Raw genomic sequence first — 23,725 nt, forward strand, 5'->3', positions numbered from 1 at the left:
ATAACGGGCCATGATGTGAGTGATAATAGAAGCCAGTAGGTTACAGGACAGCCCATCAAAGGCCCCTTAAGCATGTCCATCATCTATGAAGTGCAGAACTACAGCTGACACAGAGTCTGCAGAAGATGTTAGTGCTCTGAATAGAACAATTTTGTATTTTCCCCCTTGTGGAATTTTTGCAAGAAGATAGCTGGTTTACTCTCCGTAGCACCTGCAAGTACAATCTGTTTCTACACTGTGCATTATTTACTCACTCACCAAACATCTATTGAGCCCCTCCTAAATGCAAAACACTTGGGTATATGCTGGAGAAAAAGACAAAGTCCTTGCCCTCATGGAGCTTGCATTCTTGTGAGGGAGACAGACACAAGTAATAAGATAGAGCTGTTAAATACCTCAAGACTTATGATTGACTTTGTGCAAAAATAGAAAAAAGAAGTGACTAATATTAAGGAAATGTGTATTTTGGGTTCAAGCTCAAGAAAGACCTTTCTGCAAAGGGAACCTTTGTACCACATTCAGAAAGGAGTCAGCCTTATAAAGGACAGAGAAGCTCTTTCGGGTATGAGCAATAACTTGTGCAAATGTCCTGGGGCAGGATAGAGCACAGCTGAACTGGAAAAGCTGAGGGAGAAGCATGGGGCTGAACTATAATGAGTGGGAGAAAAGAGTATGGAGGAGTGGGCAGGAGCCAAGCCAGACACTCCATGCTCTGAAGGTGGCCTCTCTTTTCTACTCTTCTGCCTAGTTTCACTTAACAACTCAACACAACAGACCAGTGCCTGACTCCTCCCACTCTCCCCCACTCAGCACCCCAGGACTACTATCTTATGGCTTAAATAGAAAAACCAACACACTCTGGCCACTCTCTGCTTTGTTCCAGCAGCTTCCGCAGGGATGAAGAAGCAGGCTCCATAAAAAGAGTGTGGGTGATGTCCTCCCAGCGTGCATGTTCTTCCCACCCCATCGAGCCAGCCTGGGGTGGCTGCACTCGGTATGCTGCCACGGTCGTTGATAATAATTGTTGCATTAATTGGTGCTGTCCGGACCAGACAGAACGTAAAAGATCCCACTGTGTCCAATAATTAATGTTTTTCCCTCACTGCAACGCCATTAATAAGGGGCTCTTCCAAGAAACGAGTAATTGGCTGGTTGGGCGTCATTAGGGTATTTATAGATAAGCTTTGGTCTGAAGACATAGAGGAAAGCTGATTATGTTTATTTAGACTCTATTATCTATCACTAATGTGTTATCCTGCGTTCCGATCATCTCCATTCTCTGGGTCCTAATGATACAGGGCACACTCACAATGTGATTTCAGTGACCTGCAACATGGCTTTATCTCCGCTGCAAGGGACAGAGCGGGACAGAGGGGGCGGCTGTTCACAGGTTCCGCTTGCTCCCACTCATCCGCCGTGAACCTTCTCTTGCCGCTGAGAAATTTAGAGCAAGGCTCTTGGAAGTACTAGAAAGACAGTTTTTCCTAATTAAACCTCAGAGGAGTGGAAGTTTCTTGGGTCTGTGATTATCTGAAGGGTTTTTGAAAATGTAAATCTGGTTGGGGAAGCATGGCTTTGAAAAATAGAGGGAGGGAGAGGCAGCCCGGTTTTGAGATGCTCTCTCCGCGGTGACAGGCAATGAAGTCTCACGGCTGGTAAAACCTGGCCAAAACAGACATCTTAGCAGATAAGCACAGATGCCTCCAAGCGCTCTCCGGCCCCCAGGGATGTGGACAAGGTGGCCTCTGGGGCTGCCTTTTCTCCCAGAACACTTCGATCCATTTGTCCTTTGCTAGAATTTTTAGAAAAGATTTCTTAGTTGGTTTTATAAAGTAGGTATGTGCCTGTGAATGTACTTGATGTCATTGGACTGTATAGTTAAAAATGATTAAAACAGTGCAGCACAAACACTAACATTGGAATGATACAGAGAAGAGTAGCATGGTCCCTGTGTAAGGATAACATGCAAATTCATGAAGCTTTCCATATTTTTTAGTTTCTTTATGTTTACAGGGAAAGAATGAATTTATTCTCCTCAAAACTAGCTTTTTTCACTAATAATCAAGTTAAACTTCCAAAAATGATTAAAATAGTAAATTTAATCATATATATATATAACTATAACAAAAATTACTAGGAGAATGAATAGGATAATATCATTTATAAGCAGAAATTGAAAGCATAAGGAAGATCTAGGCTTTTAACTTTGTAGCTATAATGTATCTAACATTAATTTTGGAAACCAAATTCAAAATGATCTCTTCTGCACATGAAACTACCCTCACATTAATATTCAAAAATCCTTACATTAACAAAAAAATTCAATACAATTATTTTGTCCGTTGGTTGAGCTGGAATTTATGGGTTGGAAGATTGAACTCAAACTTTATTCATTTTTACCACTTCCTGTTAAACTTGTTCTGCAGACAACTCTCTCTCTACTTCTGGCTGTAATCTCACATGGGTTCTGTAGCTTTCCATGCCTCTTATAAAATAAAGAACCCAGACCTATCTAACAACAACAACAACAAAAGTATACCTCGATGGGTATGTGCTTCTCCATGATATACACATATGATAAGCTCTATACCTCATACATGTCTCAAGTCATGGTGAGAGTCTAGAGACCTGAGTTCAAGTTCAGGTTTGCCTGTGTCACAGGGCGTGTAAGGGGTAAAAGTATGCATGATGTCATGTAGCTCAGTTTCTGCACCTGTGAGATGGGGGTGCTTCAAGTGTACACGGGGTCTTTGAAAGATGAAGGATGACGTCTATGGAGACAGGGGCAGAGAAGGGGCCCTGTGAATATCCATCTCTCCCCCATCTGACCTTGTAGACACGAAAGCATCTGACCTGCACAGTCCTCCCCATCCTGTCCATGCTGTCTTCTCTGTGAAGAACACACTTAGGAACACGGACCTGCCTCTGGTCTTGAAATAAGTTCCCAGAGAGTTGGCCTGTGCATGAATGTGTGATGTAACTTTGCAAATTAAGTGTGTAATGCTTTTAGAAAAACGATGCCCTTTCCTCCCTTGCTCCCCACCACCTCCCACTGGGACCAGGTAATTTGTGGACACATCTGTTACTGGTGTTGGGGAATACTCTTGGAGATATTCTTAGATCCTGGCCTGGGGTCTAAAGGTTGAGAAGCCGGATCCTGGGATAGGAGTAACGGGAGTGAGGGGGAAGGCCTGGGAGCAGGACCCAGCCTGGGCAGGTGGCCAAGGTTAGTGGGTGGATTGGCCAGGGAAACCAGAAAGGACCAGGACGGCTCTCAGGGGCAGGAAAGGGAGGCAGGCACCAAACCCAAACACACATATACACCATGCTTACCAGATACTACTTACCACCTGGCCCAGACAAGCCACTTAACCCCTCTTGGCCAGAGCGATCTCACTTGTAAGGAGAGGCGCAGACCTGCTAAGCTCTCAGGCTGAGGTTGCTCCGGCTGGTAGCTCTTTAATTTACCAATTGTCTCCTGGGTACCAAGAGCTGAGGGGAGTGGGTACGGGATCAAAGAGAAAAAGAGAAAAAGAGGAGGTGTAATCAGTACCCTTGCCTCCAAGAACCCATCACTCTTCTTACAGTCTTGTCAGGGCTCCTCAATTGTCTTAGCATAAAATCCAAACTCGGATTCAAGACCCACACAGAACAGTGGGGTCCAGCCCTGGTGCTCTCATCAGACAATATCTGGTAATGCTTCTTTGCTACCCTGAGACAAAATTCAGAGGTAGTACAGTATTTCTCTACACTAAAACATTGCTTGGTGTTTTAATTGACATAATGCCTTAACCGTAATATAAAGGTGGGAAGAGAAGGAGTAATTTGTAATAAAACAATACACATTTCAATAAGTAAATTCTCTGGCATGACTTCATTCATCAACACAAGGACAGGCCTTTGTGTGCAAAGACAGAGTGAATGCCATAGCTACAAACACACGTGACAACAGGTGTGTTGTTCAGGAGACTCAAATACCAAATGGGACATTGCCATGAGTGACATGATTTTCCCAACATGGCGAACATCACTTGATAATGTTCCAAACAGAGCCCAGTGCAATCTTCCCTTAATTTATATGGTAGATCCATTCTTAGACAATTCAATATATACATGATCCTGTGCCAAAGTTATGTTCAGTTTATATGAACAGGAGAGTTAGGTCCAGGTTAAGATCATGAGAAATTGGCTTTCCACCTCCATGAACACCCATTAGGACACCCCAAATTCATGCAGGAACCAGGACAGTCCATTGCTGGGTCAGACTATTCCATGTACCTCTTGAAGTCTTCCATCCTTGGTGCCTGCTCACTGAGTTTATGGCACACCCCTCACAAATATCCCAAACAAGCTCAAGAGGGCAATATGGCCCCCTTGGGAATCACTGATCTAGCCCCTGCCTACACCTCCAATGCTGTTTTTGTCCTACTCTCTCCTTGTCCACTGCATTCCCAGCCGCACAAGCTTCCATCCGTTCCTACAACACATCAAAGGCCTTTAGCATATGTTCTTCCCTCCCCCGGGAATGTTCTGCCCTAGCAACTCACAGAGCAGCCTCCTCAGCCTTCGTGTCTCAGCTCACATAACATTTCCACGAGAGCAGCTTTCCCAGCTGCCCCTATCTGCTGTAACACATACATCCCCAGGCCTGCCGGGCTCAGCCATATACCCTGTCCTTGCCTCTCACACATCATGCTGGAATGATCTTTTTCTAGGTTGTCTTTCTCATTAGCACTGGGAGCAGCAAATCTTTCTGTAGAGGTCCGGAGAACAAATATCTTGGGCTTGGCAGGCCATGTGGTCTCTGTCACTGCAACTCCATTATGTCACTGGAACTCAAAAGCAGACAAACACATGTGAACATGTGTCCACATGTGAACAAATGGAGATGGCTGCGTACCAATAAAACTTTATTTACAAAAACAGGTGGCAGTTGGGCTCACTCCAGCTGAGGGGCTGGGGTTTGCCAGCCCCGACACTAGACTATAAGCTCCTTATCTGTTCAGTTTCTTCTTGAATTCCTTGGGTCCAGCACAGAGTGGGGCCAATGATAAGAGCTGAATGAGTGCATGTTGAAGAAATGTGTTTGTTGTCTGGCTAGAATGAGGAACCACCAGAAAACACAAGAAAGACCTTCCAATTCTTAGCACCTAGGAAGGCATTCACACTTTGGTCACACATCCAGAGCTGTAAGAGTCTTGATAAGAAAGGGCATGAGAATACAGGGAGGGCTTCCTGGAGGAAGTGACCTTGAACAGCAGCTGAAGCAAGGATGGCATTTGGACCATGGTAGTCATGGCACTCACTTATTCAATCATTAATTCATTCCCTCATTTGAGGGACTTGTGATGAATGTCATATCAGGTCAAATAACACAAAGAAGACTTTGATCCTCTTGCCAGAGTAATCTAGAGTTTCTAGGAACTCTGTGTTCCACTCACACTTCGAGGTACCTGATCTGTAGGAGACACCAAGGTCACATCCGAGCATGGCTCAGTAATGCCATAACTGGATTGGTCTCCCACCAACCAGCCACAGCGTCCAACCCACTGTGCTTGTGAAATCAGTGTGCACCTGTCCTCAGCATCACCCCAGACCCTCACCCTCCAACCCCACCCAATTGCAGAGCCCCAGCCCGAGGCCCTCCCTCACCTCGATCACAGCCTGCTCGTGGGCTCTCCATCACCCAGAGGCATAATCAGATGCTCTTCCCAGAAAGGGGTGCCCTAATGGAAGGTCTGCAGACAAACGCCTGGGGTGACTTTGAGCAGCAGTACTCCTGGGCCATCGGAACACCATGACACACCCATTAGGCAGTTCCAAGTAATTGGGGAGGGATATTTCAGCAGGAGGATGGGTACCCTGAGACCATGAGTGACAGGTTTTTGGTCTTTTAAGGGGTTATTCAAAATTATTTTCCAAAGAAATAACAGATCAAGATTATCCTCACTCTTCCCTCTTGGTTTTCTTCCCTCCAAAGCCCAAGGCCTTGAACCTCCTAAAAACCTCATCACTGCTTTTCCTTTCTTCTTTGCCTTGGCTTCTCAGAAACTCAGAGCCAAGAGTATAGCACACAACCTTCCAGGCCCTACCAGGGATGTGCTGCGTAGTATGTCTTCAGGTAGACAGATTTTGCTGCTATATTTCTCTCTCCCTGGGATTTCTTGTAATTGTGAGAGATGTACCTCTGTAGGGCAACTCAAGTCCTCTCAGAGGTGAGCCAAGTGTCTTTCTTTTGCATAAAAAAAAAAAAATTGCAGAATGTTCTCCCTATCACCCCACCCCCTCCAACGCTGAACCCATTTTATTAATATTGAGCTTTATAATTTTTGAAGTGTAGTTTAATTTAAACCCAGGTTATTGTTAACATTTCATAAGTAACACAGTCATTTTCTACCTGCTAATGAAGGGTAAAAGTAAACCTATTTCTCAACACAGTATTGATACCGTGTCATAAAAACAAATAAGAGAAAACACCCCATATAGGAACTTGAGGCCATGATCATCTTCTTGTCTTCATTTCCTCAGATCTGTGCCCTTATGGTGACCCTAACTTCAAGGTGAAGGCCACAGCCCGGAAGCTACTAAAGGTCACAAGTGAAAAAAATCCCCAAAGGGCTGCACTTCGAGAAGTGACCAAGGGCCAGGCTTTGGGATCAGAGAGCCCCTCATGCATTCCATTTGGCCCATTCAATAAATCAAGTGCCTTTCCAGTCAGACACACTGCTGAGCAGAGGGAACCCACGGACAAGACAAAGAAGGTTGAGCCGCAGTGGGTTAAAGCCTCTGCCTTTGGGCTCAGGTCATGATCCCAGGATCCTGGGATCAAGCCCCAGATGGGGCTCTCTTCTCAGCAGGGAGCCTGCTTCCCTTCCTCTCTGCCTACCTGTGATCTCTGTCAAATAAATAAATAAAATCTTAAAAAAAAAAAAAAAGAAGAAGGTTGAGCCAAGAATCCCCTTCTTCTAAAACAAAGCAGTGGCCTTGAGCAAGGGGACACTGCTGGGATTTGGGACTCCCAGGAAACCATCGGCCAGTCCCTTCAGTTATAAGGGTCCTGTCCCTTCCAGACTTTGCTGAAGACCCCAAGCCCCCAGCCCAGACCACACCGGAGGCTCTGGGCCCTTTACTATGCCGTCTAAAGGACCGTGTTGGGAATCCCCGATGATCTTTCATTAGCCGATGAGCTAAAGCTCTTCTCTCTGCTTCTGTCTCGAGATAGCGCCATCCAGGCCCTGCCTCGGAAGAGAGACAAACCCACTTGACAAACACCAGGGGATGCTCGCCCCATCCACGAGTGGGAGACGCTTTCAAACCCTTCAGAAAATAGTCGCCCATGCCAGCAAGCCGGGGGCACTCCTCTGGGGTCCGCTGGTGACATCTGAACACCAGGATCCCACAGTGACAAGCAGGGAAGGCACAAAACTCTACCTCGTCACCTTTTTAATGAGTACAGTCCTCTGGCTGCTGCCGGCCCGCGGAGACCTGCTATTAATGAGCGCCTAAAATAGCCTGAGCCTGGTTTATCCGTGTACGGTGGCCTGGGAGAGACACTTCAATTTCCATTTTACGTCTGCCGCCATGTTCGAGTGGCTCCTTCAGGGCAGGAAAACACTTGGCAAATTCTGCCTTTAAAGAGATACGTTCAAAGAGAGCATTTGCTCCCCACAGCCACATTCTATACGTGAACGCTTTTCAATTTGCAAAGCATATATTTAGACTATGTATATGGAAACCTGGTGGGCAGCAGGTCTCAGGGCACACATGCCCCCCACCCCCCGCCGCTCCAGTCTGGTGCTGGGATTCAGTGGCTCCACTCACGGATCATGGGGAGGGGGACAAGGGAAGCCTCTGTTTTGTGCCTCTTCTGGAACCTTGGTACGAGCCAGCCCACGCTGTGACTCCTAATGTCGCCAGCACACTCTGTCCACAGGGTTGTGCGCTGGTGGGGATCCGGGAAGGGGGTCGGCCCAAGGCGTGAGCCACCTGCGGTCCAGAAAGGAGGTGTGCTGCCCGGAGCCCACACGGGGCCTGGAAGGATGGTGCTGGGCTCCTGCAGGGGTCTTTCCAAGGCTATGGCCAGGTCTTGAGTAAAGGAGAGAGGAGGAGGAAGTGAAGACAAGAAGGAACTCTGGACCACGGCATACACCTGGAGGTCTCAGCGATGCCTTCCTTGTCGCAGGAGCCACCACCCGCAAGAGGGGTGAGGGTGAAGCTGGGGACCCATCCAGCGTCGGGGGCTGGGGTGATGCAAAGCACCACCTTGGGCTCTTGCATTCACCAGCTGTCTTAGTTCTGCCCCTGTTACAGAAATACCACAGCCTGGGGGCGGGGCGGGGGCTTACACAGCAGACATCTGGGAAGCCTGGGGGGCTCAGTGGGTTAAGTGTCTGACTTCAGCTCAGGTCATGATCTCAGGGTCCTGGGATCAAGCCCCCCCCACCCCTGCAGCAGGCTGCCTGCTCAGTGGGCAGCCTACTTCTCTCTCTCCCTCTGCCTGCTGCTTCCCCTGCTTGTTCTCTCTCTCTCTCTCTCTCTCTCAAATGAATAAATAAAGTCTAAAAAAAAAAATAGCAGACATCTCTTTCTTTCAGTTCTGGGGCCTGAAGTCTGAGGTCAGGGTGCCAGTATGGTGAAGGACTGTGAATAGCTGCCTTCTAGCTGTGTCCTCATATGACAGGGACAGAGCTCTGTGCTCTTTACCTACTTATGAGGGCACCAACCCCATCGTGGGAGCTGCACCCTCACGGCCTTACCCAAACCTAACTATCCGTGAAATGCCCACCTCCAAACACCACCACGTTGGGGATTAGGGCTGCAACATACAAACTGGGGCGGGAGGAGGGGGAACAAATGTTCAGTCCATAGCACCACTGTGTGATCTTGGGCAACGGCTTACCCTCTCTGAGCCTTCTCTTTTCATCTGTAAGATGGGACCACCAGGCCCCTGGCTGTGGGTCTGGGGATGCTGTGACCTGCACATGGCCAGTGTCTGGCACACAGGCAGAGAGGACACAGTGGTATCTGTGCTTACTTCTATAGCCCAGTGATCATCAGAATCCTCCAGAGGGAGAAACCCATTCTCCAAGCAACCTCAGAAGACCCACCAGATAAATGTGTCATGAAGAGAAGAAATCTTGAGAAATAAAACTTATCCATACTTTGGAGGGACAATGTGGGATGAAAGCCGATGACAGTGTGAATTACTGCTGATTTCATCATTGTTGCCATCTTCAGAACAAACAGCCCCAGAAAACACAGTGGTTCCAATCCTAAGCCTGCGGCATCCCCAGGCATTTCCAATGATCTCCAAGTGTGTTATAGAATGCTCACCAAAGATAACTCGAGTTTTCACTCATTCAAGATGCCACCTTTCTCCGTAATCAGCACATTGGCAAGTGGGAGGGGAGCACAACATCATGGTGCAGCAGCATCCACCTGCCACTTCCCTAGTACCCGTCCTCCCTCATTGACGAGCACCTAGAGTCTGGAGGCGGTGATGTGCCCAGTTACAGAATGTGCTTCTCAGCCTCTCTTATAGCTAGATATGGTCACATGACAAAGTTCTGGCAACAGAAGCAAGAGAAACACATAAAAGGAATTCTGGAAAGATCCTCTGAAAGGGAGAAAAGACACTTTCAGAAAGACCCTTTCCTTTCCCTCTCCTTGCTTCCTGCTGCCTGGAATGTGGACGTGATGGCTGGAGCTGCAGCAGGCATTTTGGAAACACTGAGGACAGAAGCCAAATGTGGGCAGTGACAGAGCATGGGGAGAGACAGAGCCTGAGCCCCAGAGGATCATGAAGCTACCACACCAGCCTACCCAGGACTTCTTGTACATCAGAGGGGAAACTATGCATTTCAGTCATTGTTTTCTGTTAAGTACAGCTGAACCTAATCCTAATATATATACTGAGTTACTAGAGGCTGGTAAGTGTGTGAAAGAGGAGCTCTGGGTCCCTGGTTATCTGGTTACCAATCCGTCCTGACAGGAGACACAGGTGGGATGTGGGGAGGAAGGGGACGGAACATCATGTGCAGGATGAGGGTCCAAAAGCACCTCCTGGCTAGTGCCTACCACATTCGGCTAGTGCTGGACCCCAGGTAAGGGATCCATTTCTCCCTGTAACCCCTTCTGTAGCCCTCTAGCCTGAGCCAGAGTCTAATAGTGGGCTGGGTATTTCCAGAGCAAACAGCTCTGGTTTTCTCTGGTGCTGCCAGAGCAAATAGCTCAAGTCAAAATGAACTCTGGCTCAAGCCCTACCTCTGACTCACCAGTGGTATCACTCTGGTGAAGTCACTTCACCCCCGGGCCTCAGTTTCCTCCTCTGAAAAATGGGAGTCACAGTAACACCCACCTCAAAGGGTTATGAAGAAAATGTAAACCCAGTGCCTGGAATTCAGGCCTCAGAAATAATAGCTGTTACTATTAGAGATGAGTTATGAATTAACATTATTTTCAGAGAGAGGTTTTGGGGCAAAGGCACATCCTCTCTCTGGAAAGGCAGGAGGGAGCAAGGCTCTGGCCCAGTGGCAGTGTTCCATTCTGCCCAGGTAGGGGGAAATCCGCTCATGTACCACCAAGTTCACTCCCAACTGTCTGCGAACCAGAAAGAAGACAGAACCGGGAAGGAGGAGACCCAGCTTCCATCCCTGACATCACCACTAACTAGCCGGGTGACTTCAGACGAGTCCCTGTCTCTTTCTGAGCCTCAGTTTCAACCCCCATGAAAGGAGGATGCCAGCTTCCATGTCTGAGACCGCCCCCGCTCCAGCATCAAAGGGCAGCAATCCCACAGTGCAGAGATACTGGAGAACCAGGACGGAAACAGTCAATCCACTGATTTGCCCCCAGCGTCCTCACTCCTATCATCCGTTCTTGGATATTCTTTCCAACTGTATTCTGATCCTTTTGAAGGCCTGATTCATGCAGAAGCATTCTTGTTGCAGATACTAAAGCTAGATCTAAGGACAGGGGTAAGAAGAGATCTGAGACAGTAGTTTGTCAACCTTTATGCACACCTGATTAAAAAAAAATCAGGTGCACAAACCCAATAAACCGGAAGATTCTCGGTTTGTAGAGAGAATCATCTAGAAATGCAAACAGTTTTGCTCATCTGGGTCTTGCTCATAGGAGTCTGCACAGATGCTGGGAAGGAAATCATACCGAATGTTAGCTACCAAGTTTGAGGTCTTAACCACATGGTTCACATACTATCACTAATGCAGTCCTTTTTAAAAGAATCCCATCAGGGAAGCACTCCTATCCTCATTTTGCCAGCAGGGTAGAGGGACAGTTAAGTTGTATGTTTGTTGCTCAAATTAAGGTCATACTGACAATCAGTGGTTGAGCTGGGATACTAATCTTGAGCTCATCTAGGCTGTTACCATCACACCATCACATCCTAAAGAGAAACAGCACAGATGGGATGATGTCCGGCAACAGAACAGGATTCCGTCCTAAAGTTAGCTGGCAGTGGCTGGCTATGTGACCTTGGGGCCGTCCCAGAAGCTCTCTTTGCTGGTGTTTTCTCATATAAAGGTAGGCACTGGAGAGATCAGAGGGAGCCCCACTCTGCAGGATCTCCTAGTCACTGGGATGCCCTGCCACACTCCACAGTCAATGTATACCAGGACTGCCAATCGGCAGGCACGCGGCCCTGGAACAATGCCTTGCTTGGGAAAGTCCAGATGGGAAGTACAGATGGCCGGCGACCTTGACTTCACATGTCTTCCCTTCCCCCCGACCCCTGACCAACACCAGAACCCTGTGGGTCCCTCCTGTGTTTCCAAACCCAAGCAGATCTGCTTACAAACCTAAACGTGTAACTTGGAATATTTGGGAAAACTGGAGATCGCTCCAAATGTCCACCCAACTCCCATGCTGGAGACTCCATTTACCCACCAATGTCGTTGGGAGGTGGGAAACCCTGGCTTGCATTCAGGTTTACCTGCGGTGCCAAAGGATGCAACTAAAGGGTGCGACTGCCCCGTGGCATCTCCTGAGACTCTTGCAATATAGAGACGGTGTTGCCGTAAAGAATTTAACAGGCCGGCGACTGACACTGACTCTTTTGGATTCACCAATGAATCAGATACCCACATGTTGCCAAAAGCATTTATTGTCTCATAATTTGATTTACTTTTTTCCAGGCTGCTCCCAGTGCCTGCAAGTAGGGGCAAAATGGCTGATGTCTCCAGATGCCACAGAGGCTAATAAAGCTTGCTGTGCTCCCAGCATGCTCTCTGCTGTCAGAAACCGGCAATTAACTTAATAGGGTTCTTGAAATGGAGTCGATCCGGGAAATGTGGCATGTGTTGACACTCTCCCGCTGATCCAAGCAGCCTCCCACCATTGACTTACAGGGTCTGTTTGCTATTTGAATTATTTAGGAGCTTGTTATGTGAATTAAAAAGCAGCACTTTGCAGCATTAAGTCTAATATTTTATGATCTTCAATTGATTAGGTGGGCTTTCAGGATTACATGGAAAGGTTAATATAAAACACGCCTCAGACAGGCAGATCTCACCAGCCTGCTTTGCTCTTCAAAAACCTCGATGGAAACCCAAAAGGAGCCTGCCTCTCTTTTCCATTCCAAATGAGTCCTCTGGAACCTGTGTTTGGACCATCAAAGAGCTTTTCCACCCTGAGGACACCAGGTGCCCTGGGTTCTCAGAACCAAAGGAGGCTGGTCCCCCATTTCTCTACCTTTCATCTATGTCTTTCTTGGCACAAAGATGCCGCTGACGATGTGGTGCCCAGAGGGCTGCATCCCAAGCCTGGGCCTGCAAAAGGAAAGTCCTGCTGTGGGTTCCGAGCCACTCAATTGGACCTGGATAGGGCACCACTGCCCATGGCACACCTGCCCTTGGCCAAGGGTGTGTCTAACACAACTTCCTCCACTGTGGGTGCCAATTCCTGCTTTCTTTGCCCTGCCAGCTGTCACCACCCTCTCCCCTGGCCCATGACCATAGTTTTCCACTGGGCTTCCCCCATCACCCCCATTCCAATCCACCCTACATTCCGCAGCCAAACCTAGTTCCGGCCACGAAACTCCCCCTTTCAGAAACATTCAGTGCCTCCCCATTGCCATTTGTTAAGTATATACGCATCGATCTCAGCCCAGACTCTCTTTCTAGCCTCATCTATTGCCCCCCGTATCAGCCAGCCAGACTGAGCTACTTATTATTCTTTAAAACACTTTTTTGCTTCTCAACTCTCAAGCCTCACTCATGCCATTCACTGGGTGTGTTAAACCTCCCTTCTTCACCTACTGAAACTCTCCTAGTCCTTGTGATGAGAAGAGTAAATAAGTACATAACATAGAGCTTCATTCCAAGCACTTTAAATGTTATTTAATGCTTGTAATCCTGTAACGTGGGGACCTTTGTTATTTCCGTTTTATAGACGGCAAAACGGAGGTTCAGGGAAGCTAGCTAATTCGCCCAACGTCATTCAGCAAGCTGGGATTTAAATCCAGGTAGACAAAGCTCATCTCAACCCCACTTCCTTGGTAAAGCCATCCCTGCTGTTACGTGGCTGCACTTTTTCCTCCAAGGTTTGCAGCATCCGCTTTCCCCCGCACTGACTTCTTCAGGCAGCAGGTGCAGGTACACAGCTCTCTTCTCCACCGACATGTCAATTCCTTGGCAAAGTCGGGGCCTCTCTTGTATCACTGCAGGGCTTAGGACACAAGTTTGCACACAGTAGGTGTAGACTCAAGCAGGCTGTCAACCTGACTGCAGGGTGGCTCCCCACCCCAAGTCCCAGCCCCTGGAAGAGTATTTACTGGTCCCTCTTGCACATTCTAAGAGGGGAAAGGAGGCATTGCCAGGTGCCAAGGGAGTGACAGTGCCAAAGCTCTGAAGAGTGACTTGAATTTGAATGCAGGCACCACCTCTTTTAACCATACAACCTTGGGGAAAAGAGCAAATTAGCCTCACTGAGCTGGGGGGGGGGGTCTCATCTCTAAATGGAAATAATTGTAGTCCCCACTCCATGAGGAAATTCTCAAAACCAAATGCAATAATGCATCAAAAGCACTTCGGTAGCACATAGTAGGGGCTTAGAAAAAGTCTGCTGTCATTGCCATTGGATCGACCCCCATAGAGTCTCTGAAGTACCCCCAGGAGCTCTGGGCCCTCGGCCAGGCATCTCCACACCTCCAGATCCTTACCAGGAACATGGGCTATTTCAAACTCATCTGATAGGATTATGGGAAAAGATTTAATGAAATAATAGGTGGATCTGGAACAGAACACTCACTCACTATATGACTAATATTATCTTATACTTAATTACTAGAGCCCTCAGCCAAGCTGAGAGTATTTACTTTTCTAGAACGCCATAAAGATGGTTCTTAACCCCCCGGAATCAACAACCTTGTGTGAAACACATGATGTCTGGCTCAGCCCAACTGCAGCAGGCTGTGAGGAGAAACGGGATCGAAGCCGTCCAGTCCGGGCCTCCAGGGAGCACTCACCAGAACAGGGGAGGCAGGACCAGGAGAGCTGATCTCCTCCAGGGCAGGAGGAGGGCAGGGCTGTACACACGGGGGCCCTGAGCAGAATCCCAGGGACTCAGCCGGGAGCAGCCGCTGCCTGGTCCTGTGACCTGTACCCATCAGATCTGTCGGCTGCACCACGAGGATGAGAGCAAGCACTTTGGCAGCTGCAGCATGGCGGAGAGCGTCTGTATGGTTAGCAACGTTTGCATAGGTGACCTTTTCCTGGAGAGACTAGGCTGTCACTAAAGTCCCTTAAGCCTTCGGGACCTCTCTGCTGCAGGGAGGCCCTGAAGCCGGAAAGGCATTCCCAAGGCTGTTTCACCACCACATCCGGCTGGTTCTTATTCCTTAAGGCAGTCCAGGTCCACATCTAGGGCCAGGAAGTCTCTCAAATCTGTGCAAAATCTTACATGAATGTATGCAGGTGTTTATACTAGGTAGAGGCAAACCTCTAGGTAGAGGCAAAAATCTAGAAGATTCTGTATATGTCAGGAGAGACTAATTGCTCGCTGCAATAAAAACCCCTAAGTCTCAATGGCTTAATGCAACATGTCACAGTCCAAGCAGGCTGATAAGGCATAGGGGCAAAGAGCAGGGCTCTGCTGGCCCGGGTGCCACCATCTCCAACATGTGGCCTCCATGGTCACCATGAACAGTGACATCCTTTTGGCAGATGGAGGAGAAAATGAGCATGAACTATCTTACAAGAAACTTTAGGGGCCAGGCTTGGAAACAGCATATGTTACCCCTACTCACATTCCACTGGCCAGAATTCAGTCACATGGGGCCCCTGACTGCTTTGGAGGCTGGAAATGTAGTCTTCCAAGGTACCGAGGTGGGAAGGAAAACCGGTTTGGAGAAGGTATCTCAGAGCCTTTCAGAAAGGACTTGTATGGAGGGGCGAGTGGGGAGGCAGATTATAAAGAAGACTAATAAATACTATTTGCTCTATGTACATTATTCATTTACTCCTCACTATTAGTAGTAGTTTTTTAAATTTTTTATCCATTTTATAGATAAGGAAACAAGTTCAGAAGAGTAAGACACTTATAAAGGATCACACAGTAGTGAATGGTGAAACCCAGAATACACCACATGCTCCTTTCTTATCAACATACAGTGTAAAAGACACTCCGTTCTACTACTCTGTGCATTACAGGTTCTGAGTGGGAAAGCAGACATAGATGAAGAAGATCATTTTGAGCTTGTATTTTAGGGTCAGCTAACATTTATGGACTGTTTATTCTGTGCCAGACACCCTTTAAAATGCTTTTCCATGTACTGCATAGTTAACTTCTCCCACTGACCTTGTAAGATTCATCTAGCTATTAGCTCAGCTTTATGGATGGAGGCACAGAGAAGTGACACAATTTTCCCACCCCCCTACAGCTAGTAAGTAGGGGAGCAGGGACCCCATCCCTCGCTGTTACGCCAGTCCCATAGGTCTGCACTCCTCCCACAAACCCATGCATGCACCCATTCAGCGTGCAGTTGCTCTAGGCCACCCCATAAGATCAAGGCAAATGGAGAATGTGTATCCTTCATCCTCGAGCCCCATCCTTCCCCTCTCCCACCACAGCCATAGCCTGACAGTAGGAATCCTCCCACGGATATGTGGACACACCAGCAGAGTCACCAGGCACCTGTTGTCTGGGAACACCATGACAGAGCCTATCAGCCCATGTAGAGGGGATTCTGTAACCCCATGGGTGGCTGCTGTCCCCTTTCCAACCCCTTTCAATCTGCCTGATGGTTTCATGAAGGTAGGGTGTTTACTCTCTCCAACGACTGCATCATTTAAGCCAAAATAAATTTAGTTAATGGGGCCAGAAGCCCTTCTAGGGTGAACATGGAGGGGAACCAAGGTAACAACATCTCTCCTCATACCACCCTGGCCCCCTGAGGGATTGTTTCACCCAGGGGGAGGTCCTAGGGTTGGGACATGTCCTCACTTGGCGCCTTGTACAAGGCCAAAGTGTCAACCTCAGGCTCTTTCACAAAAGCAGCAGGCTGGTGGGCGGGTGTGTGGAGGGGATACAGAATCAGCCCTTAGGTACTCAACAGAGGCACTGTGTTAACAGACCCCCAAGACTGAGAAGGGGTGAAGGCTGTAAAGCACCAAGGCTGAGGTGGGGGGACCTTCAGACAAAGTAGAGCTAAAACCAAACGTTCAGAACCAGAAGGGATGAGGGCAGCCCCCCAAGCCAGCCCCGCACTAGGACCTGTGGAACTGTAGCCCTGGCAGGACCGGAGTCAGCTAGACTTGCTTCAACCAGCTCCTCCATTTATTAGCCCATTGTTTTGGCTCAGTTTCTTAGCCTGTAAAATGGGTATAATGTCTGTCTCTCCTCACAGGGCTGCTGGAAGGCCTGGGGGCTTGAGCACATGAAGCACCAAGCACAGAGTCTGACATGAGGCCAAATTCAAGGGTTGGCCCAGAGGCCTTTGAATACAGTCCTCTTAGAAACAAACAAACAAAAAGTAACAGACTTAATTGTGTACTCATCTATATCACCAAACATCTCGTTGCAGTCATTTGTTTTGCAATTAAAATTATCACCCCTTCATTTTTCCCGGGCTGCATGGCAAGATCAGTGAGGTAAGACTGTCCCTTGTCCCCTGCCCCACTGTGCCCATCGTGGACCAGCGCCCATAGAACCCAAGGCTTCCGAGGTCAGCAGTTCACACTTTACTGCACCTGTCCCCAGACATGATCTTTATTAATCCTCGCAGTGGCCCTATGAGGGTTTCAGTTAGCAAGGAGCAGCTCCAGGGCTCCAAGGCAGGTCCTCTGGCTCCAAACATGGTGTTTATGACGCCTGCAAAGGGGCTCAGCACCCTCCTGGCTGCCTGAGGATGGCCAGCCAGGCGCCAGGGTAAAAGCACGGGCCCTGGAGCAAGGCTCTGCGCATCCCCATCCCAGCCCTGCCATTTAATATCCCTGAGACCTCTGGCAAGCTGCTGGACCTCTCCGTGCCTTATCTATAAAATGGAGCTGATGTCACTTCCTCCCTCTTAGAGTGCTGTGATATGTATAAAACAATGAAAACGGGGCCTGGGGTAGACAGTAAGAACCATGAGGCATCATGACTGACACCCTGCGTGGAGAACCACACCCGCCCACCTACCTTCTCTGTTTGCTTCTGAGGCTCTGTGCCCCTGGAGGGCCACGGCTGTGTCTCATCCATCCTGGAGACAAAGACAGAGGGTGAGTGCAGCGTGGTGGTTAGGAGCGCACGCTCTGGTTCCAAGTCCTGACCCTGTCGCTCCTCGGCTGTGTAACCTTGGTGAACTCCATGTGTGCGTGCTCTGGGCCATTTCCTTCTGCAGAGCGGGGATAATAATAGAATCTGGTTCATAGAGCTATAACACCGTAAGCGATGGAACACACACGAAGCACCTAGAACAGTTCCTGGCCCAAGAAAAGGGCTAAACAAGTACAAGCTATTATTGTATCCATGTCCTCAGCGTCTGTCACTGTTCTCAGTCCAAAGGTGCTAAAGCAATGGGTTTTGGATGCATGAAGGAGTTGAGTGTTTGTACTTCTTGGTCTCTGGATTGCCAGAGGTCCTCAAATTCTTTCCCAAAGTTATGACCCTGGGATGGGATTTGGCCACCAAGTATGGTGACCGTGTCCGAGATACTCATTGTTTATAATGACCTCACCAAGTAAATAAACAGTGTGAGATGGAAGCCAGAACAGGCCTTCCAGAAATACTGTCCCTGGCTCCAGCTTGGGCACGGAGACACAGTGACCCTAGCTAGTTGACTCATCTCCGCAGTATGAGCTGAGCTGCTAAGGCCGCCCCACCCAGCCTCTCTTGGCCCTCACTGGCTCCTTCCCGAGGTCTGGCAAGCCTGGCAGGAGCCAGTCTACTGGAAGCAGCTTGCTCCAGGGCGGAGGAAAAGCAGGTGTGAATCTGTGACTAATGCCGAAGAGGACCCATCAAAGGAGTGGAAAAGATCTGGCTAGAGAGACTGAGGACAGAAGGCCAGTGCTGAATGAGGTGGTCACTGTGGGGGTTTGGGGGGGGCGGGTGACAGTGAAGGGCAGGTAGCCTGAGATGAGGGTGGGCACTGCTGCTTTGTCGGGTGGAGGTCTGCAGAGTTCCTGGGCAATTACGGAAGAAATCAGGACTGGGAAGAAAATCCAGAAGACCCCTCCATCAGGAACTCCTAAGATCAGGTAGCCTTGGGGAGAGCTCAGAATAGATCTGTTCCACCCTCCTGGTCAAAACTAGTCAGTGTAGAAAGACGGTGACACCCGAGAAAAGTCTCTAAATGACACCCTTTTGAAAACCTCGATCTCTTTCAAAAAATTATCTTTTTAATTAAAAAAATAGAATGTCCATGCTGACAATTTCACTTGTTAAACAACAGAACAAGGCACTTAGGCGTGACGGGGTTCAACCACTTTGATGTACAGGTCAGAAGACGTGTCTCCATCCATCCATCTACAGTTTTTACTGAGAACCTACTCCAGAGCAGGCCCCGATCAGGGTGCTGGGACCTACAGAGAACAAGACCAATGAAGCCCCCGTCCGGCTCCCCAGCCCCGACTCCCCCCCCCTCCTTCACAGAACTTTGATTTGGGGGAGGAGATAGACAATAAACACAAAGCAAATAGAGAAAAACATTCCGATCAGGATAAATGTTAGGAAGAAAACAAAGAACTTTGTAGTAGGGATGGGTGGTATGGCAGAGCTAGGGGATCATGAAGATCTTTCCGAGATGACAGCTAAGCCGAAGCCTAAAACAGAAACCAGGACAAGAAGAGAAGAACTCTGCCTGGAAAGGGCCAAAGGCCCCTGGGCAGGGACGCATTTAGGGAGATCCAAGAAAAGGGAGCAGGTGTAGGTGGCTGAGGTGGGGTGAGACTTGTTAACGGGTGTAGGTACCCCACTTTGTGCCCAACGCCCCACCCTCCCCCGGCACGGACTGGCAGTTCATTTCGTGCCCATGAGGACCCTTGAAGGTAGGCGCTCCGGCATCAACTCCGTTTCCGTTGTGGAGACTGAGGCCAGAGAGGTGAAGTAACCTGCCCCGAGTGACCCACTGAGGTCAGGCAGGCAGGACCCCACCTCTGACGAACCCAGAGTTCACTGGAGCAGACCCCAGGCAGGAGCGAGAGGACACAGCCCCTGTGGGCCTCAGCAAGAAGTTCGCACTTCCTTCAAGTACAAGGGGAAGTGACCAGTTCACACAGTACGTTAGCGGTCAGTTCAATGACTCCTGGTGCCTAGCGGGTGCCTGGTGCCCAGCCGCATCCCAAAGCCCCCTCCTGCGCCCCAGACTGCAGTCTCCAAGCGAACCCCACCAGCGCCCCTCCCACCGCCCCCCTACACACACCCCCGACTCCCCCAGGGTCTCCCTCCCAACCCTGGCGCCACGGGTCTGGGGGTGAGAACTGGCGAGCTCTGCTCTCGGGGCCCCTCGGACGGCAGGCGCGCCCCAAGCCCTCCAGCGCCGCGCCCAGACGGGGGCTCGCCCACCGGCCTCCCCGCACTCTCGCTCTACCACGCCGCCTCCTCCCGGAGCCCCCCCGGGCGCCTCTCCCGGAGGCCGGTACGGCCAGGCCATCGGGAACCCTTTCTGCCCTCAACACGGCGGAGCACGTCCCGCTCCGTAGGCCTGCCCCGGGGGCCCACGGAGCCCAGGGTGGCCACGCGGGGGACGCCCCGGCCCGTAGCGCGCAGCCGCGGCCTCCTGCGGGCACCTTGGGGTCCGGGGACCGCCCGGGGCCCCGTGACCCCCGCGCCGCCGCCGCCGCCGCCGCTGTCGCCGAACGTTCCATGCCAGAACCTCCGCAGCCGCGACCCGAGGATTGCCAGCCTAGTGGTGGCGCGGCCTGATTGGCAGGTCCCCCCTTGGCAGGGGTGGGGACCGGGGAGGGCTGTTGTGCACGATTGCTGTTTTTACTCCTGCCATCATTAATTCAACTGCTGACAGAGAAAGGAGGGTCCGCCTCGGCTTTGTGTCGCGCACTCACTGTAATTTACTTGGAAAGAATTAAATCACAATTACCTGCCATTCGTTTTGCATAAAACGAGCTGTAAGGAGCTCGCCATCGCTGAGCGCTTGGAAGGACAACAGCCCCATTGTTGCCATATTAGAACAATATTTCTCAATTCGAAACTTAAAACATTCGAATTAGCAGCTTTGTTTGACTACGGTGGCCCGCGGATAGGCAAGGCTGACGCCCCACCTCGGACTCCAGACGTTACAGTTAACAAGCATAATTTTCATTCATTTGAGTCTAGACCGATCTTTTAAAATCAGTGCATTTACTGAACAAACGTACCTCCCAAACGTTGGAAAGGAAAATGTAACCTTTAATCTGTTATGTAGCCCAGTTGATAAATTATCTAAATGCCATGAAAATTCCTCCTGCCGGGGCTAAAATCAGTGCAAACTGTAATTAACTCACTTGAGATTTGTTTAAATGTCCAAAGAAATCACACTGCTTCTCAAATAAAGTTACTTCTGTTCTCATTTCTCCCCTTTCAGATATGGTCATCAGGTAAACATGACTGATTAGCTTTTAAACCAACATTTTTCAAGCGTATTTAAAATACTCAATTCTGCAAAATTACATCACCGTGAACCTGTGTGTTCAGCAAATTTGAAGCCAGGCTGGGTTTTAACAACTTCTGTAAAAGTAAACTGCTTCTTTGAGTGAACTGTAGTTTCCATTAACATTAATAGTTTTCAGTAACAAAATGTAACTGTTCAATCAAGCTTGAATATTAAAAGGAACCCGGTTACTAATTGTAAGAACTCTGGAACCATCAGGAAAAACAGCAAATACAAAAATACAATTGGTAACAGGGAGAGTTGTGGGCAGAGAGAGTAACGTATAACAGCAACTTTCTGCATATGAAAATAAAGAGAAGTGACAGAAAACAAGGTTGAAATTAGAAAAGATGGAAGACCAGAAAGGTAGAATTTTTAAAATCTGAATGGTAAAAAAACAAACTGAAATGCAGACTTAGTGCAGAGAATAATTAAAATGTGAAATAAGAAAACTTACAACCTAGAAAAGCAAGTCAGTAAAGGAGTAAAAATGCATTTGCTGTTGTTAACACTGGATTTCTCTAACTTTAAAAAGTACAATTTTGTGATTAAAATGTTATTAGTATTTTAAGAGGTTTATTTTAGAGTGAAAGTTGCAAGTTGTTTTTTTTTTTAAATGGGTGGCTCTTTCCTTTAAAGAAAACATATTTTATTGTCTCTTCCCTTTTATTGTTTTAATGAATGTGAAAATCACAATGTTTATTTTGATTTTTAATGACTTAAAATTTTTATTAAGTAATTTTTTTTTGTGTGTGTGAGTGTGTCATAGAAAGAAAGGGAGAGAAGAACCGTTTGGCTTCAGCAGAAAACAAATTACAAGTGGATCAAACCAAGGACTCAACTCTATTTTCATGACTGTGTTTTTGAAGAATAATCCATAGAGATGGGGGAGGAAGGGATTCATCAGGCAAATGAAACAAAGTCCCTGATCTATATTCTTATTCTGATATCACCTCCTGGAATATCGGCAACATTTTAAGTTCCAGCCTAAGCCATGAATTCCTTCAGAACAAATCAAATGTCTTTAAAGAATATTTCTGTTTGAAAAGGAATTAAGCTCTCCTGAAAGAATTTTAAAGGTTGTGATATTCACAGTCTGATAAAGCAGCACCTTTAATGAAATTCTAATTAGCAATTTCATGCACTTTGCTATTAGTCATATCAGATTAGTGCACATTTTCACAGCCTTCCTTTAATTAAGTGCACTTATTCCAAGTTTCAAACACTTTCCTTATAAGATGAAAACTGTGCTGAAATGTTATTTAGTAAACAGAGGAAGTGTGAAAGTGTAGGTGTGCGTGTGTACAAGGGAGGACATTTTTAACTGTCTACAAATTTTTTTTTACATTTATCGAGTTGGTGAACTCAGGTTTTCATTCCTTTTTTTCTTGTATTCTCAATGTTTCCTTGGGATTTCTAAGGGATCTATTCTAATCCTTAGTCCAAGGGCACATAGTGTGTATTTTTGCTTAAAACATATATTCTGGGTGTGTATATATGTGGGAGGATTTTTTTTTGCTTAAAACATCTTTTCTGTATGTATACCTGTGTGTATATGTAGTATACATGTATAATATATATATGTATATACACATATATGGTGGGGGAGAGAGAGAAAGAATCAGAAAGAGAGGGAGAGAGAGAGGGAAACTACACAACATACCATATTTCGTTTTTCGAATCTGAAAAGCAATGATAAAGCATTTGCCCATATAACATCCCCCAACCCTGTCACCTTTTGCAGGCACCTCTTTTCCTTTGAAAACAGCAATAGGATTTCATTCGACCTTCTAAATTTCATTCTGAAGCTCCAGGAAGGAGAAGGCAGCTAGCTTCATGAGCCAGATCCATGGGTCCCCGGATATTCTCCTTCATGTCAGACCCCACTACTCCACTGTGAGAGCTCAGCAGTCCAGCCAGTCTTTTCCAGGCAAAGCAGGACCTAGTCCAGGGGCTCAAACCCTACAAACCCCTGAGACCCCCACCCCCCGCCTCTCCCCCCCACCGGCCACCCCAGCCTGCTGGAGGGTTGCTCCAATTCAGGGAGATTTGTATTGTCTGGGAATCAACCTGATCTTATCTGTAGCCTTTTGTCAAGCGGAAATTTTTGTTGCCTGTTTTGCTCAGAGGTTGAAACTTGTAATATATTAACTAATTGCTTGCATCTCTAACACATGTTCTCTTGTTGGTGTCATTCATTTATACTGTAACATTTTTGACATTTTTAGATCGTCTCTTGGGACTCCTGGGCCTCTTAGCTGTTCCCTCCATGAAGAGTGTTTGCCTAATGATTACTGACTGACATCTCAATAACGAGCAATGTACGAGTTGGGTGCATCTATTGAAGAGTTCGGGCATGTGTGTGTGTCTGTGTGTGTGTACGCGTGTGTGTGTGTCTGTGTGTTTTAATTCATGGTCCACTTTGTCAAGTCATGTGTGAGCCATAATTTAAGCTAATAATTACCAGACATGAATTCAATGAAACATTGGTGTCTACACTTAAAAAAAAAATAGTCCTGAATTTTAATGCATTCAGAAAACGTTTGCCTAGGGCCAGGCTGGGTCCAACACGCATATGGAAGCACTTTAAAAGTGATAAATGATTTGGAATCTACCCTGTCTACTGGTGTGCTTCTCAGGAAAGAA

At 47.9% G+C, this 23,725-nt stretch overlaps 1 long non-coding RNA gene and 1 pseudogene across 1 annotated transcript; one reads left to right on the forward strand and one right to left on the reverse strand.

Moving 5' to 3' along the window:
• The first annotated feature begins 1,896 nt into the window (after window positions 1-1,896).
• On the forward strand, window positions 1,897-1,993 carry LOC116858662 (annotated as a pseudogene).
• Window positions 1,994-16,911: 14,918 nt separating this feature from the next.
• LOC116879191 lies at window positions 16,912-22,928 on the reverse strand. The gene is made up of 3 exons (XR_004384979.1): window positions 22,815-22,928; window positions 17,635-17,830; window positions 16,912-16,965 (listed from the first exon to the last, which is right to left on the reverse strand). It is a non-coding gene; the product is annotated as an uncharacterized LOC116879191 (long non-coding RNA).
• Window positions 22,929-23,725: the final 797 nt, after the last annotated feature.

The sequence above is a fragment of the Lontra canadensis genome, unplaced genomic scaffold (assembly GCF_010015895.1).
Source record: "Lontra canadensis isolate GAN:19392208 unplaced genomic scaffold, GSC_riverotter_1.0 scaffold3, whole genome shotgun sequence".
Classification (NCBI taxonomy): Eukaryota; Metazoa; Chordata; class Mammalia; order Carnivora; family Mustelidae; genus Lontra; species Lontra canadensis.